This window comes from Onychomys torridus, chromosome 8 (genome assembly GCF_903995425.1).
Source record: "Onychomys torridus chromosome 8, mOncTor1.1, whole genome shotgun sequence".
Taxonomy (NCBI): domain Eukaryota; kingdom Metazoa; phylum Chordata; class Mammalia; order Rodentia; family Cricetidae; genus Onychomys; species Onychomys torridus.
In genome coordinates this window covers 53,133,054-53,148,764 of record NC_050450.1, presented here as the reverse complement: position 1 = coordinate 53,148,764, position 15,711 = coordinate 53,133,054, and positions in this window count along the sequence as shown.

Here is a 15,711-nt window from a genome sequence, read left to right as displayed (position 1 = left end):
CTTCAGGACAGCCCAGGAGCCAGCATGCTCACAGAAGGTCTGGGTATCTAGGCACACTGTCATGCTGCAGTCACTGGGGAGGCACAGTGCTCCGATCTTCATTCCCTGTGCCTCATATAGTATTAAGAAGTGGGAAGGAAGCCCTGTGTACTATTTTTTAGTTCCTGCTTCTCTTTTAGGAGAGTCTACCACCAAGTGTGAGCACAGTAGTGAGCAGTATCACACCGATCAGGTCTCTGTCTTGAGCAGTACCTCAGGGAGTGGGCAGACCAGAGAGTCTCTAAAGCCCAGCGAGACCCAGACACAGGGCCAAGTCTAACTGGCCACTAGGCAAGGCCAAGCATACTCTCCCTGGTATTTCCTTGGACATCCTTCTCAGTTGTGTATTTAATTTGAGCAGAATCCAACCTTGTTCAAAATGAAAAATGTAAAAACAGTTCTTAAGCCACCTCTAACTTGGATTTAGGGAAAAAACATTTTTCTCTTTTATGCGGACCCACTGAACCACATCAGAGTAAAGACCCCATGGCTCTGTAATTCTTTCTGGCTTAGGAACATTCCTGATTCTTGGTAGAGCCTTCCCACATCCTACCACATCCATTGCACCCTTGGGCCCACCTGGACCATCTGTGGCCTCTTCACTGAGGTGGTACTAGTGGGGAGGGAAATGGTTTGGCATAGAAAACCCTACTAGCTGGCTTGAGGGATTCCACCAAGCACCCAGGCTGGTGGTCACTCTAGGGCAGATGGTGGTGACTCACTTTTGTTCAGAACATAGAAGCTGTCTTTGGCCCACCATAGGGCCACAGTTTGGAAGTCAATTTCCAGGGCAGGGATAACACAAGCACTTCTTTCTTTCCATGGTGGCTATCCTGGTGTTAAGTATACATAGTGTTAAGTTTCAGATAGTTCATATATCGAGAAATCAGCTCAACCTGGACTATACGAGGGTTTCTGGTGGTTAGATAAAAGCCAGCATTCCTCAGGAACTTGTGAAGCCCGTTGTTCCCCTTTTCCAAAAGGAGTCCCTCCCTTTAACTCTGGCAGAAGAGACATATGGCTACTTGTAGAGCCTATCAGCATATCAAAGCCCATGCTAGTCTCAGGATCTTCAGTATCACATGTACCTGTTGTATATTTTGAAGGCCGTGCCGGCTCCTGGCCCTTCCCTCCTCCCATCTACTTGTCCTCTTTATAATCCACCTGATTTGCCCACACCTCACTCTAGTTATCCACCCTCTCTCCCTATGTCTTGCTATCTGTACGATTCTCCCCCACTCTCCCTCATCTGTGGTGATATTGTGTTCCCCAAAATATTGTGCACCCTAATAAGCTTTTCTGGGGTCAGAGAATGGAACAGCCACTAGATACAGAGGCTAGAAAATGGTGGCACTCACACCTTTAATCCTAGCATTCCAGAGGCAGAAACCCTTCTGGATCTCTGAATTCAAGGCCACATTGGAAACAGCCAGGCCTTGTGACTCTCGCCTTTAATCCCAGAAAGTGAGCCTTTAATCCCAGGGAGTGATGGCAGAAAGAGAAAGACATATAAGATGTGAAGACCAGAAACTAGAAGCTTTTGGCTGGTTAAGCTTTCAGGCTTTCGAGCAGCAGTTCAGCTGAGATTCATTCTGGATGAGGACATAGAGGCCTCCAGTCTGAGGAAACAGGATCAGCTGAGGAATTGGCAAGGTGGGGTAGCTGTGGCTTATTCTGCTTCTCTGACCTTCCATCATTCACCCCAATAACTGGCTTCAGGTTTGATCTTATTAATAAGAACTTTTTAAGATTCCTGCTACACTCATCCCTAGTCCTGGCCATGTCCAGTCTGCTTTCTTTTCTCTCTGCTCTGGACTCTCCAGATGCCCCTGGATATTCCCTGTCTCTTTTCCACAATAAAAACCTTCCCTCTAATAATGCAGTGGTCGTGTTGGCAGCTTCTCTGAAGCACTTCCTCACACACACCTAGGAGACTGATAAATATTTGTTAAAATAAGTTGACTAAGACTTGGCCCATTGGTGTTTACACACAGGAATGCGCATAGCTTCACTCCCAGCCACATAGAACATTGGAGAATTTGACAGTGGGGCAGGATGGGTATGGAATTCTCATTTCATGGTTAGGAAAAAAAAATCTTTTCTTTATTGAGTCACTTGTCAATTATTGCATTTAGTGAGGGTCTAGGCTTGTTAAAAACAGCAGATCAAAGCCTGGCCTGGTTTCAGATAGGGACTAGTTACAGGGGGGATTACAGCGAAGCTATTTGGGAAACAGACAGAGGATGAAGGACAAGGGTGGGTAAGCAGGTGAAGTAGGCTTGGCTCTGGGATGTGTGATGCTCCTCTGTGGCTGTGCTGTTTAGGTACTGTGTGTGTGACTGTGGAAGGTGAGTTAGGGCTGACATTCAGCCACATGGGCTGGGAGTGTAGCTCAAGTGATAAAGCATTTCTGTAATATTCAAGAGGCTCCAGGCTCCCTCTCCAGTGACACACTTGCACATGCATTCAGCTTATACAGTATTTTCTTTATTCCAGTGCAGGGGATGAAAACCAGTGTCTTGTGTGTGCTAGGCAGGCACTTTCCCACCAAGTGAGTCCATCCCCAGCCCCGGTATATACAATTCTTGACACACCAGACACTGGCTGAGGCCATGTTCACTGGAGGAAAGGACATCTTCCTCATAGTCAAAGGACAGTGACTATTCACCAACTCATGTACCTGCCAGGGCTGGGCTGGGTTAGGATGTGATGTGTCTTTTTCTGACTTTTACAGTGTTCATGTAGGACAAGTTGACATGTGAACTCAGCAACACATCGATCTTTTATGCTTCCAGTTTTTTCCTCTTAAACATCCTGGGTATTTGAAGATCACTCTTCATGCATGCTCATATTTGTGTTCATGCATGTGTATACATGTATTCATATATATTCATGCATGTGTATGCCGTGTACATGTGTTCATGTATGTGTTTGGACATGCGCTTATGTATGTGCATGTGTGTCCTTGCATGCGTATTGATCATATATGTTCATGAATGTTCATCTATGTGTATCTGCATATGTATGTTTATACGTGTGTGTGTGTGTGTGTGTGTGTGTGTGTGTGTGTGTGTGTGTGAATGTGCTCTCAATGTGACCATGAGAACTGAGTGTATGGTATTAAAGTCATTGTTCCTTTTTCTTCCTGGTAGTTGTATGAAGAGACAAGCTTGGGGTCACAGGTTGCTCCCTTCCCTCCTGGCCTGCTGTGTTAGACACAGAACCACTGCTTGTCTATACACATTGTGCCCATCCCTGCCAGCTGCTTTCCCTCACAGGGGAAGGATGGAGACACATATTGAGGTCTGCACAGTGTACTCGTGGTAAGGTCTGGACTGAGAGCAGAGGCTGCAGATGCCGCAGGTGGTGTTGCTCCTCACTCAAACTGGCTACAGCACTTCCCATGACTCCCAGATCTTCTGTTTCCCGGCCTTTGGGAAGTATTTTCACTGCTTATAAACTGACTAATAAGGGTCTGAAGCTTGTAACTTCTATATTTATCCCATAAATCCAAATCCACAGAGACGCCCACTGGTAGTTCCCACAATCATCTCTAAGCCTCAATTTTCCTGTCTTTAAAGTGGACCTGCCTGTTGATATCCCCCAGGGTCAAGCAACAGGCCTGGGGAACCCCTCATCTGGCCTGAGTTCTTGGGCTTTTCTGTATCTGGCGGCACAGGCCCCGTGCCAGCACTGATGTTTGAAGTCCTGCTGGTTCTGTTCTTATTTTATAAGCTGTAAATCATCAAAGACTCAGCACTCGTTCCTCTTAGCCATCAGGACTCACCCCCTGTGCCCCATCCAGATCCTTTCCCCCTTAACTCTTCCTTAATTTATAGACTTTCATGTAAAGAGAGCTATAAACAATCTGACGTTTCTGAATGATGTCACATTCCGTACATCAAACCTCAGGCTCACAGTGTCTTTCCCTTTGAGTCAGCGGAGGTGCGTTTCTGAGGTGATAATGCTTGTGATGTGCAATCAGCTCTGACCCTTGTTCTCTCTCCAGACTCCACATGTGATTTCAAGGCAGCATCAGGTTCTCCTTGGGATTGGCTCAATCAGCTTCAGTTATGGATGAGATTGTAGGATGGATGGTACGGAAAGGCTGATGAGGCAAAAAAAAAAAAAATGAGTGGGGTAGGGGGTATAAATCAGCATGCATGGAAATGCCACGCCCAGGGGTGTCTGGATAAAAATAAATTGAGATCTGAAGATCCATGCGCACACATCAACAACAACACTTTTATCGACTTAAAATTTTTATTGTTTTGGTTCATATGTGTGGTGTTTACATGTGTATACCTTCATATGGTGGACATGTGTGTGCAGATATTCATGCAGAGATGTGCATGTGGAGGCCAGGAGTCCATGTTTGTTTTCTTCCTCTAATTGTTCCTCACCTCAGATTTTCATTTTCTAAATTCTTTGAGAATTTCATATATGAAATATGATTCTGTATTCCATCTCTTACTCCTCCTCAAATTCTCCACCCCCAGCTAGCCTCCTCTCACTTTCCTGTCTTTTTCTTTTATGTATGTATTTATTTATCTATTTATCTATTTATCTATCTATCTATCTATCTATCTATCTATCTATTTATTTATTTATTTTGGGAATCCACAGAAGAAGGGAAATCTACCAGTGGCTACACCTTTAAAGAAGAATGAGTCTGCCTTCTCCAGCATCTACCAACTGCCAGGAGCTCCTTAGTCAGGGATGGGACCTGAAGGCACATCCACCATCTATGCAGGCTGAAATTTTGTCTGGCTTGATCTTGGTCAGGTAACTGCTGCCATGAGCTCATGACTGTGATAGCTATGCTGTGTCTATAGACATATTCATTGCACCCCTCCTCATCTTCTGACGTTAATGTTTTCTGCCTCCTTCCCCTGAATGTTCCCTGAGCCACAGGGTGGGCAGGTCATAGAATGCGGTTGATAAAGATAGCCTATTTAGGACTAAGTATGCACAGTCTCTTACTCTCTGCACTTTGACCAGTTTTGAGTCTGTCCACGGCAAAGCTTCTCTGGCCAAGGTTGAGAGCTGCTCATGTCTATGGATATAAACATAAATATTTAGGTGACAATCTGACAACATAGCTATTGAGCAGAATAACAATTGCAGGTGGTGCCCTAGACCCTCTGACTGCCACAGCTATGTGCATTTGACCCGGATTAGAGTAGGAAACATGAAACTCCATCCTAGGGAGCAATCCTCAGATCCAGCCAGGGAACAGCCAGTTATCAGAGAATGGTGTCACCACTATTGTGCCAGTGAGCACATCTTGCCTGGCAGGTTGGTGTTGTAGCACACAAGGGTCAGCATTGGCTAAGACCATTGATCTCTTTCCCCCCACCCCATTGGACTGCACAGCATACTCCAGTACTATGAAAGCTGGCCAGTAGGCAAGGATATTCTAGTTGATTTGACATTGATTTCTCTATGTCCTGCAGTCAAAATGTGTGGTGTCTTCAGCAGCAGAGTCCTACCATACAGTTGTGGTCTCCATATTTTAAGAGTTTACTGAGTGGCTAGACAGGTAGGCTGGCTTGTGAGATCTGGGGATACACCTATGTTAGTGTGGATTTCCACCACCAGCCCAGCGTACCACCATACCAGGATTTTTAAGTGAGTTCTAGGAACCCAAACTCAGTTCCTTGTGTTTTTACAGCCAACACTTTAACCATGACTGTGACAGCCTCACTGTGTCTAGAGACATATTCATTACACACATCCTCATCTGTTGGCTTTATGTCTTCCACCTCCTTTTCCAGAATGTTCCCCAAGTCACCAGGTGGACATCTTCCCAGTCTCAAGAATCATGCCAAGGTCAAAAATGTCAAAGAAGATGATTTTCAGGGAAATGAATTCTATGATTTGAATGTAAAATTTTTGTAGAGGCTTCTCAACCCTTGGCTCCCAGCTGGTGTTGCTAAATCTTTAGAAGGTGTGGAACCTTCGAGCCTGGCCTCCCTAGCAGAAGTGCGTCACTGAGGTTGAGGTTTGGAGGCTGTGTCTAACCCTGTTCTTGCCTGAGATCTCTGCCTCATGTCCACTGAATTCTGAGAAATGATAGCTACTCCAGCCCAAGCCACTCTGTCCTTTCCTTCTCTGCTGCAATGGGTCATACCCCCAGAGACCAGGAGCCAAAAATAAAGCCTTCTTCCCTTAACTTGCCTCTGTCAAGTAATCTGTGGTAATAATGAGAAGGATAACAATATCACATAAATAGAAAACATGCCACTGCTTTGTAAACTAAGGAAAGAGAACGATATTCCATAAGAACAACAAAACCATACTTAACTTGGTTTTATATACAGCCATATAAGGAAATGAGGAGTGGAGATACAGTTGGAATCTTGAATGCCCCTCAAATAAGCATGTGTTAGAGGCATATCTCCTGCTGGGCACTGCTGGGAGGTGGTAGAGACATTAAAAGTGAGGTTTGGTAGGAGGTGCCTTAGGCCACTGGACATGTGCCTTTGAAGGGGACTGTGGGACACCACCTCCTCCTCCTTCTTCTCATTTCTTCTTGTTGTCTTAGTCTTGACATAAGTAGCTTCTTCTTCTTCTTCTTCTTCTTCTTCTTCTTCTTCTTCTTCTTCTTCTTCTTCTTCTTCTTTTTTTGTTGTTGTTTTTTTTGCGACAGGGTTTCTCTGTGTAGCTTTGTGCCTTTCCTGGAACTCACTTCATAGCCCAGGCTGGCTTCGAACTCACAGATATTTGCCTGGCTCTGCCTCCCAAGTGCTGGGATTAAAGGCGTGCGTCACCACCGCCCAGCACAAGTAGCTTCTTGCATAGTGTATTCTCCACTATGGTGTGCCCCTAAACCAATAAGGATGGTCACTGTGGACTCAGACCACAAATTATGAGCCCAAACAAAGGTTTTCCACAGTATGAGTTGAATATCTCAGGTATCTCCTATGGTAAGAGAAAGTTGAGGAACACAAAATGAGGAAAGATAATAGGAGGAAAGTTCTGGAAGGATGAGGGTAATAGAGGTAGTAGAGAGACAATGGTATTCAGAGAATGAAGAAGAAAGGATGAGAAAAAAACCTGTAATAGACAGGAACTCAGAGACCTGCTTGTTTACTTCCAGGCTTTTACAAATTCAATGCTGAAAATTAAACCCAAGGCCTTGAATGTGCTAGGTAAGTGCTCCAGAACTGAGTAACAGCCCCAGACCTTTTTTTTTTTTTTTTTCAGCTAGAGATCTCATTATGCAACCATGATGCTCTTACTTCTGCCTGCCAAGTGTTAGGGTTACGGTAGTATACTACCATCCTTGGCTTCTCAAGGTACTTATGATCATTCACCATTCACTGTGACAGAGTCTTCCTGTGTATTATCTGTGTGTCTGTTCCCCCTGAAGCCATTGGAGCAGGATGAATGAACTCAACCTCATGTAGGCAAAGCAGATATGTGAGGTTCACAGTAACTGTGAAGAAAACCACACTGGACACACTTCTTCAGGATCTGCACCATGACCTATCTGGTAGAAGGTATTCTGGGACAGTCCAGAGGATGTGGTACCTCTGGCCAGCATCCTTGTATACTAAAGTCTCATAGGACGTACCTCTAGACAAATATCATCTCCTCTTGTGCATTAAATAACCAGTAATTTCAGAGTGGGGCTGAGGTTGAGAGGAGCTGGGGCATCAGTTGAAGACCTTCAATACTTTATCGGGATTCTTTAAAGAGTTTGCCATAGTTGCATCCATTTACCATGAACCCTACCACACAGTTGAATCTGATAACCCTTTGTAGGACCTGGGAATATGCTTGTTAATAGGCACACCCCCCCGGTAATTCTGGTGCAGAAAATCCTGGGGTGAACACGAATCACTCATGGTATATTTCAAAGGTCATCTTTTAGTTCCTGGTTCCAACCCAGAATGAAGGAATGCCAAGGACTCATTCAGACACCAACACTCATGACCCAGAAATTCAAACTCCATTCTTTCTCAGCCTTCATCTCATAAGGTCATCCTAACTTGTCTTTATAAAATGATTGACATTATTTATTAAACAAATTCACCCTCGAAGCCCCAATTTTCACTTATATGGACAGGGATGAATTTCTTCTTCCCTTGGCTTTTTACTATTGTCAAAAGAGTGAATGGGAGTTGACCGGAGGTACCTGGTTCTTACTGCCGTCAAGCCTCAGACCCCAGTGCCTCTTCCCCATTGGGCCTACTGGTGTGCCTGTCTTTTAAGTCTAGGTGTTGGGAACCTTGCTCTCTGTGCACCTCAGAGGGGATACCCTCAGGTAGTCCAGCTCAGCTCTATCAGCTTCCAAGGAGTGTTTATGGCCCCATCGTGCTACAGCTGGGATCCAGAAGCTGTGAATGAAAGTATGTCCGTATTTTGGAGCTGACTTTTGTCAGGAATATACTAAAACCTTCATAAATTAAATCTTTGGCTATCAAGCCACCTCTGATATCAGATTAGTCATCACAAATCTTCCTTGTACAAAACCCAAGGGATATATGCTCTGAATAGTGCCAAGGATGATCAATTTTCTTTTCAATGGAAAAATGTGTGCTGAGGAATAAGTGACTGTCATAGTTAGGGTTTCTATTGCTATGATAAGACACTATGACCAAAGCAACTTGGGGAGGAAAGGGTTTATTTGGTTTATGCTTCCATATCACTGTTCATCATCGAAGGAACTCAGGCAGGAACTCAAACAGGCAGGAACCTAGAGGCAGGAGCTGATGCAGAGGTGGCTTGCACATCATGGCTTGTTCAACTTGCTTCTTATAGAGCCCAGGACCACCGGCCCAGGGGTGGCCCCATCTACAATGTACTAGGCCTTACCACACCAATCACTAGTTAAGAAAATCCCTACAGGCTTGCCTGCAGCCCAGTCTTATGGCGGCATTTTCTCAACTGAGGCTTCCTCCTCTCCGACGATTCTAGCTTTTGTTCAGTTGACACAAAACTAGCCATCACAGTCACCACTCTACAGGGCACAGTGCAGAAGCATGATGGGCATCCCTTCCAATGTTCTCAGCCCTCCAGACCTTGTACCCATTTTCAGCATACTCTATGTACAGAGTATAGTGTCGTGTAGGATTTGGTTTCTCCCAGGTTCCATAGGTGGCAGGCACTGTGGCCCATGTTGTATCTGTGTGGAGGAATTCAGCTCTTATGACAATCTTATAAGACAGGTACCACCATGATCACCATATAGTGGCTGAGGAAATTCAGGTGCCCAAGTCTTGAGTCTCATATTCAGGGTCATTTATCTAGTGTAAGGCAGAGCTGGGCTTCACAAAGCCTACCAGTGTTGGTAACCACCCCTGCAATGCATCTAATCTAGTTGACGGATCATACTCATCCCTGTGGGGCAAGAGGTTTGGGGGAAGGAAGAGCATACTCAGTCCCTTGCATGTGGCTCTCTGCAGTTTCTCCATGCAGGACCCTCTGCTCCACTGATCTCAATTTCTTTGGACAGAAGTTCCTTCTAGTATATTAAAGTTTATTTTAATATATGAAGCTTATGGAAAACACTTTCTCCTCACCTAATGCTGGCTTCATGGCTGAGGGCTCAACCACAAGAAAGATATAGAAACTTTATATGAGTTTTATCTTTCGCAGGGGCCCTCCTAAAGAGCTAAATCCCTAAAAAATCAGTTAAGCATGTGTGTGTTTATGTTAAATTAGAGATGAATAGCAGCTGTAGAGGAACATGATTGGACAAAACGAGTGATATTGTAATAAACTGGAGGACTTATCAAAGCCTTCTGGTCCAGGTTCTTTCTGAGGTCAGCATGTTCCTGCCTTTGGGTATAGGAAGGACATCCTTGGAATGAGGGTCTTGCATGAGCTTCAGAGGAAGGGGTGAGAGAAGGTGAGAGGGACCTTCCTGCCATTTTCAACAAAAGGCCCTGCGTTTTGTCCTGAACCTCTTCAGAGCCCACATCTCTTCTGGTTTACATGAGGTTTTGCCATAATGAGATTGAGAATCCACTAATGAAAAAGAAATCTAAAATCTGAATGAAATAAAGAATAATGATATCTAAATCCAGAGTTCAAACTTTTTTTCAGCACTGACATTAAAACATTTATGATCTTGCTTTTTGGAATTTTTACCATTTTTGAGCTAGGGTTTAGCTAAGTCACCCAGGCTGGCCTTGAATTATGATAATCCTACTTCCTGGATGTGGAGATGACAGGCAGACACCATGATGTCTGGATGGATTTCAGACTTTCAGATCAGTGATGCTCATCCAGTAAAGCTCATGCAGGTCACCACAGGCCTGCCAGACTTATTGTCTCAGGCCTTTCTGGAAATATGAATTCAACCCATAGGTAGGTACTCTAGAGCACCAAGTGTGTCTGTACATACCCAGGTATTGTATTCTGCTATAGAAATTCAAGGTTTTGTGTGTATGTACATCTGTATAGACATATATCTTCCAGCAACGCTTCTTCTCTGATCAGCAGTGGGGGGACGCTAATTGTCTATTTTAAACCTGGGCATGCTAGAACACCAGGGAAGTCGAGGCAGGAGGGCCACAAGTACAAAGTCTGAAAAAGCTACCAAAAAAGACTGTCTCAAAGAATAAACAAAACAAAATGGCTGCCACTTTATTGCCTCTGGCCACCTTCAGACAGCCATTTCCCATTCATGTTTGGGAGGTGCTGGTGTTTGGAAAGACAGGTCAGTAAGGGCAAGCGGCAGTTGGGTTTCCTCTATTTTCTAGAACCACTCATGTCTGATCACCATGAATCTCTCTGTGCATGACCGTTCAGTTACAACAGAGGTAAAAGCCAACCATGCTGCCCTTGGCTCTTGATGCCATAGGGTGAGCCCGTGTCTCATGTGCACCACGTGCAGAATGAGAACAGTCAAAGCAAACACATGCTGGAACCTCTGGCGCCCATGTTCCTGCCAAGGAATTTGCTAAGAAATAGTTGTAGATTTGCTTGCCTTATTGCCAGCTCCTCTTAAAAGCAATAGCATTGAGGCCTCCTGCTGAAATGAGAGGAATATTGGCTGGCTTAGCAACAGAAGGAATGGCTTTCATGGTCAGGAAGTAGCAACTGCTGTGTTCTGTGCACAGAGATTAGGGGTTCCAACACTGCTTTCTCTCTACAGAAGGAAAACGTGCATGTATCTACTGAGCTGGAGGATCTATGTTAGGTATCTGTTCTGCTGCCATGACAAATTGCTTGACAAAAGCCACTAAGGAAGGGTTTATTTTGGCTCACAATTCCAGGGGACAGTTCATTATGGTGGGAAAGGCATGGTGATAGGTGAGGCAGCAGAGGAGTGGCAGATGGCCATTCAGCACCCCTTCCCCTTCGATCCAATCTGATCGCCCATGGGGTGGTGCCACTCACATTTAGGGTGAATTTTCTATGTCAAGGAAGCTAATCTAGAAAGCCCCTCAAAGACATGCCCAGAGGTCTATTTCCATGATGATTCTAAATCTCATCAAATTGACATATTTACCTATGACAGATTCAGCAGCACCAGCTGCTCATGCTTTGGTAGCAAGATCCCAAAACCGAGGCTTACCTTCTTCCTAGTTGTAGCATAGAAGTCTTGGTGGTATTTGATTGGCTTGGAGACCACCATACACTTGGCTCCAATATCATCCCTGGAGCTAATGGACTAGCCTAGGCTACACACTGGTTCCATCACAGGCCTTGGAGATTCTGATGCCATCTTGATGGAAAAGCTAGTAAGAAAAAGATTGTTTCCCAGAAGAAAGGAAATAGTATCACATTCACTACAAATTATTCAATAATCATCCTGTGATTTGCATGCCCATTCATGCTTCACATATTCATTCATAAAATCTTTCTTGCTATTGACTAGGTTCCGGGCTGTGTTCTGGCTGCTCCATAACCCAGTGTCCTTGCTTTGCTGCACCCATTTCCAGGGCTGCTCCAATAGTGCAAAACAAACCCGATGACTTACACAACAGAACTTTGCTGTCCCTCAGCTCTGGAGGTCAGAATCCAAGATCAAGGCTTAGTTCCTTCTGAGGACAGAAAGGAAGAATTTTTCACATGCCCCCTCCTAATTGTTTGTTGACCATCCTTGGCAATACTTGGCTTGCAGATACATCACATGGCTCTCTGCTTTTATCTGTTCATGGAATTCATTCCCAGCACACATATGTGTCTAGAAGTGTTCTCTTTATAGAGATACAAGCCATATTGGATTGTGGCTCATGACAATCATCTCATTTTAACTTTAGCACTGCTAAAAACATCCTATTTCCAAATAACGTCTCATTCTGAGGTCCTGTAGTGTGCTACACCCAAACCTAGACATATCTGGGAAGAGGGGAATCTCATTTGAGGACTCGCTCTCATTAGATTGGCCTGTAGGCAAATCCATGCAGCATTTTCTTAATTCATTATTGAAGTGGGAGGGCCCAGATCACTATCTGTGGTGCCACCCCTGTGCAGATGGTCCTCAATTGTATAAGCAGCAGGCTGAGCAAGACATGAAGCAAGTCAGCATGCAGTACTCTTTTGTGCTTTCTACTTTAGCTCCTGCCTCCAGGTTCCTGTCTTGAATTCCTGCTGGGACTTCCCTTATTATGAACTGTAAGCTAAAATAAGCCCTTTCCTTCTCAAATTGCTTCTGGTCATGGTGTGTTATCACAGCAATGGAGACCCTCAGTAAGACATTGAATCAGGACTCAAAAAGGATCTGAGGTATCACAATGCAGCCACAGTAGTGTCCTGGAGAGCTGGCATAAACCTGTTGCCTACTATCATCCAGGAAACCTTGTGGCAAGAAGGAGATACATATTTGCATGCATTCATGTGTGTGGGAATTTTATTAGAATGTATAGCTCCTAGAACTCTACTAACTTAGTACAAGGGGTATTGCTGTGACAGACCTGACCATGTTGTTTTGGGGAGGATTGTGGAAAGGCTTTGGAACTTTGGGCTAGAAAAACTTGGTGAGCTGCTCTGTAGGAGCTTGGAAGATAAGAATGTTTAGGGCAATGCAGATGGTGGAGGATGGCTTGTGAAATTTCAGAGGGAAGTTTAAAGACTCTGTTGGGGCCATTTGTTATTTGAGTTAAGATTCTATGGTTCTAGTTAGCTGGGGCTGAAGAATCAGGTGTCATTAACAAGATATCAGAACTACTAAAGTAAAACATTTGCTTTGCTGAGATACTTGATGCTGCTTGGCTGGAGCTAAGAAATTAGTGGTGATTAAGAAGAGATCAGCATCACTGAGGTGAAATCTTCTGGGAAGTGTTTCCTGAGAGCACATAGAAGCTGTGTTCTGGAGGTGGCTGAGGTTGTACCTCATGTTGGCAGCCAAACTTGGTAATATAAGAGTCACCCAGGTGGTACTGGTTTTGAAGGTGTGGAGGGGTCATGGAGATCAGCCAAAGTTTTGCACTGTGAGAGGTCAGGAGTGGCCATTGGTGAAGGTGCAGCCTCAGTGGCAATTGAAGGCCCAGGACTGAGGGGTCATGCAGAGAAGTTGAGGCTTGGTACCACGAGGAGAGCCTATGAGAGGCTATTGGTGAAAGTGCAGCACAGTTACAGCAGAAGACCCCAGCATTCTGGGGGGGGGGCAGTACCATGGGAGGATCACCAAGAACAGCAGTAGCAGTGGAGTGGAGCCAGGCGGAGCCTAGAAGACAAGCTGTGTGTGCTGCAGAGGACAGAGCTGGAGAAGTGATCCAAGCCCTTTAGAGGAGCCCAGAAGATGGTGAGTGGATCCCAGATGTTGGACACTGAGTTATTTACACTTTTTGAGTTTAGATTTGCTTTGTACAGACTGTGACTGTGTCCTGGTTCTTCCCTCTTGAAGTAAGAAAGTACTTAATTTATTTTTTTATTTTATAGGAGCCCACAGTCGAGAGACTTTAAACCTTTAAAAAGGAGATTTGGGGGTTTTACAGAGAATTTGGGTTTTATAAGAGGCTGGATATTTTTAAAGAGCAATCTTTAAAGTGTTTGAATTTGTAAGGCTGTGGGGCTTTCTAGGTTTGTAAAATGTTTTACATTGTGATGGCTTTATTAAGGTGTAACCTTGGAGATCAAGAAGACAGGAAATATTATGGCTTAACAGTGATGTGTTTGCGTATCTAGTTGACAAGGGGTCAGCTGTCCTGGATAGTTTTAAGTCCATTTGATATAAGCTAAAGTCATCTGAGAGTCATCCTACAATAAGGCTGTAGGGGTTGGGGATTTATCTCAGTGGTGGAGCGCTTGCCTAGCAAGCGCAAGGCCCTGGGTTTGATCCTCAGCTCTGGAAAAAAAAAGGCTGTAGACAAGCCTTCAGACAAGCCTTTTCTTAATTAGTGATTGATGGGGGAGGCCTCAGTACATTGTAGGTGATGCCATCCCTGGGCTGGTGGTCCTTGGTTCTATAATAAAGCAGGGTAAGCAAGCCATGGGGAGCAAGGCGGGAAGCAGCACCCCTCCATGGCCTCTGTATCAGCTCTTGCCTCCGGGATCCTGCTCTGCTTGAGTTCCTGTCCTGACTTCCTTTGATGATGAACTGTCATGTGGAAGCATAAGCTGAGTAAACCCACTCTTCCTCAACTTGACCTTGGTCATGGTGTGTCATCATAGCAATGGAAACACTAATTAAGACACTGCAAACATGGCTGTGCTGGAGCTGCTCCCAGGGCCCGTGTGCTGGGCTGGCAGGGACATGGGCAGCCTAATCAGGGGCTTCAGAAATGTGTTTGTAAGAAGATTAGCAGAAAGCCAGGAGCCTTCTAGACAGCCCCTTAGTGCTGTTGGGATGCTGACACCAGAGTCTACTTATGCATATGTCCAGACCCTGGTGGACTTGTGACATTCAGAGACCCACACCCCCCTCACATCCTGGCTTCCAATCCTGCCCCTCAAGTAGCTCTGGTGAAGAAGTGGATGTGTGTCCTGTTTTCCTGTTTCTCAAGGACAGCATTTTAATTCAATCATCAAAAGCAATTCTTTCAAGACAGTCTTTAAGAAACTCAGAGAATAAACATCTCTCACCTCTCACCTGAGAAGTGTCCTTTATGTTCGAGAGAGTCTCAACTTGAAGTCAGGCCTGGCTCCCAGTAGTTCTCTGAGATTTTGATTCCCCAGCTGATACACAAAGGGGCTGAGTGCCCCCATGATGTCCTTTTCCTTCAGACGTGTGCTTACTATGTATCTGCGTGTGCAGGTCCGGCGCTGTGATTTTAAGTGTTGCACCTGTGAGAATTCATTTGTTCCTTCTCCTTGGGCACAAGTGGCATCTTCACCTCGATTTTATATGCAAGGAATTTAAGAATGAAAGAATTAGAAACCTTCAAGTTCACCTCTCGAAAATGGGACTGTCCCCTGGTCATGTGGGTCTGGAGGCCTGCTCTTTATTTGGACATTTGTTAAAGAAAAACAATTTAATAACCCTTCAATGCACAATGAAGAAGTCTTTCTTCAGGTCTGAAGAGAGGTCATGAGGACCACTGCAGCAGGGACTCGCCATAGGCAAGGGGTAAGATGTGGGAGTCAGTGGAAAACGACCAAGAGAAACTCATGGAACTAAAGGATCTACTGGCCAAATGAAACCTATGAAAACCTTGCTGAAGACAGGCCAGAGTGACCAGATACCACCGAGGTGTAGTGGGAGTTGAGAGAGAGAGGAGCCTGGTGGAGGGTTGACCACACAGCAGATGGCATCTGGCTGAACTGATGTAG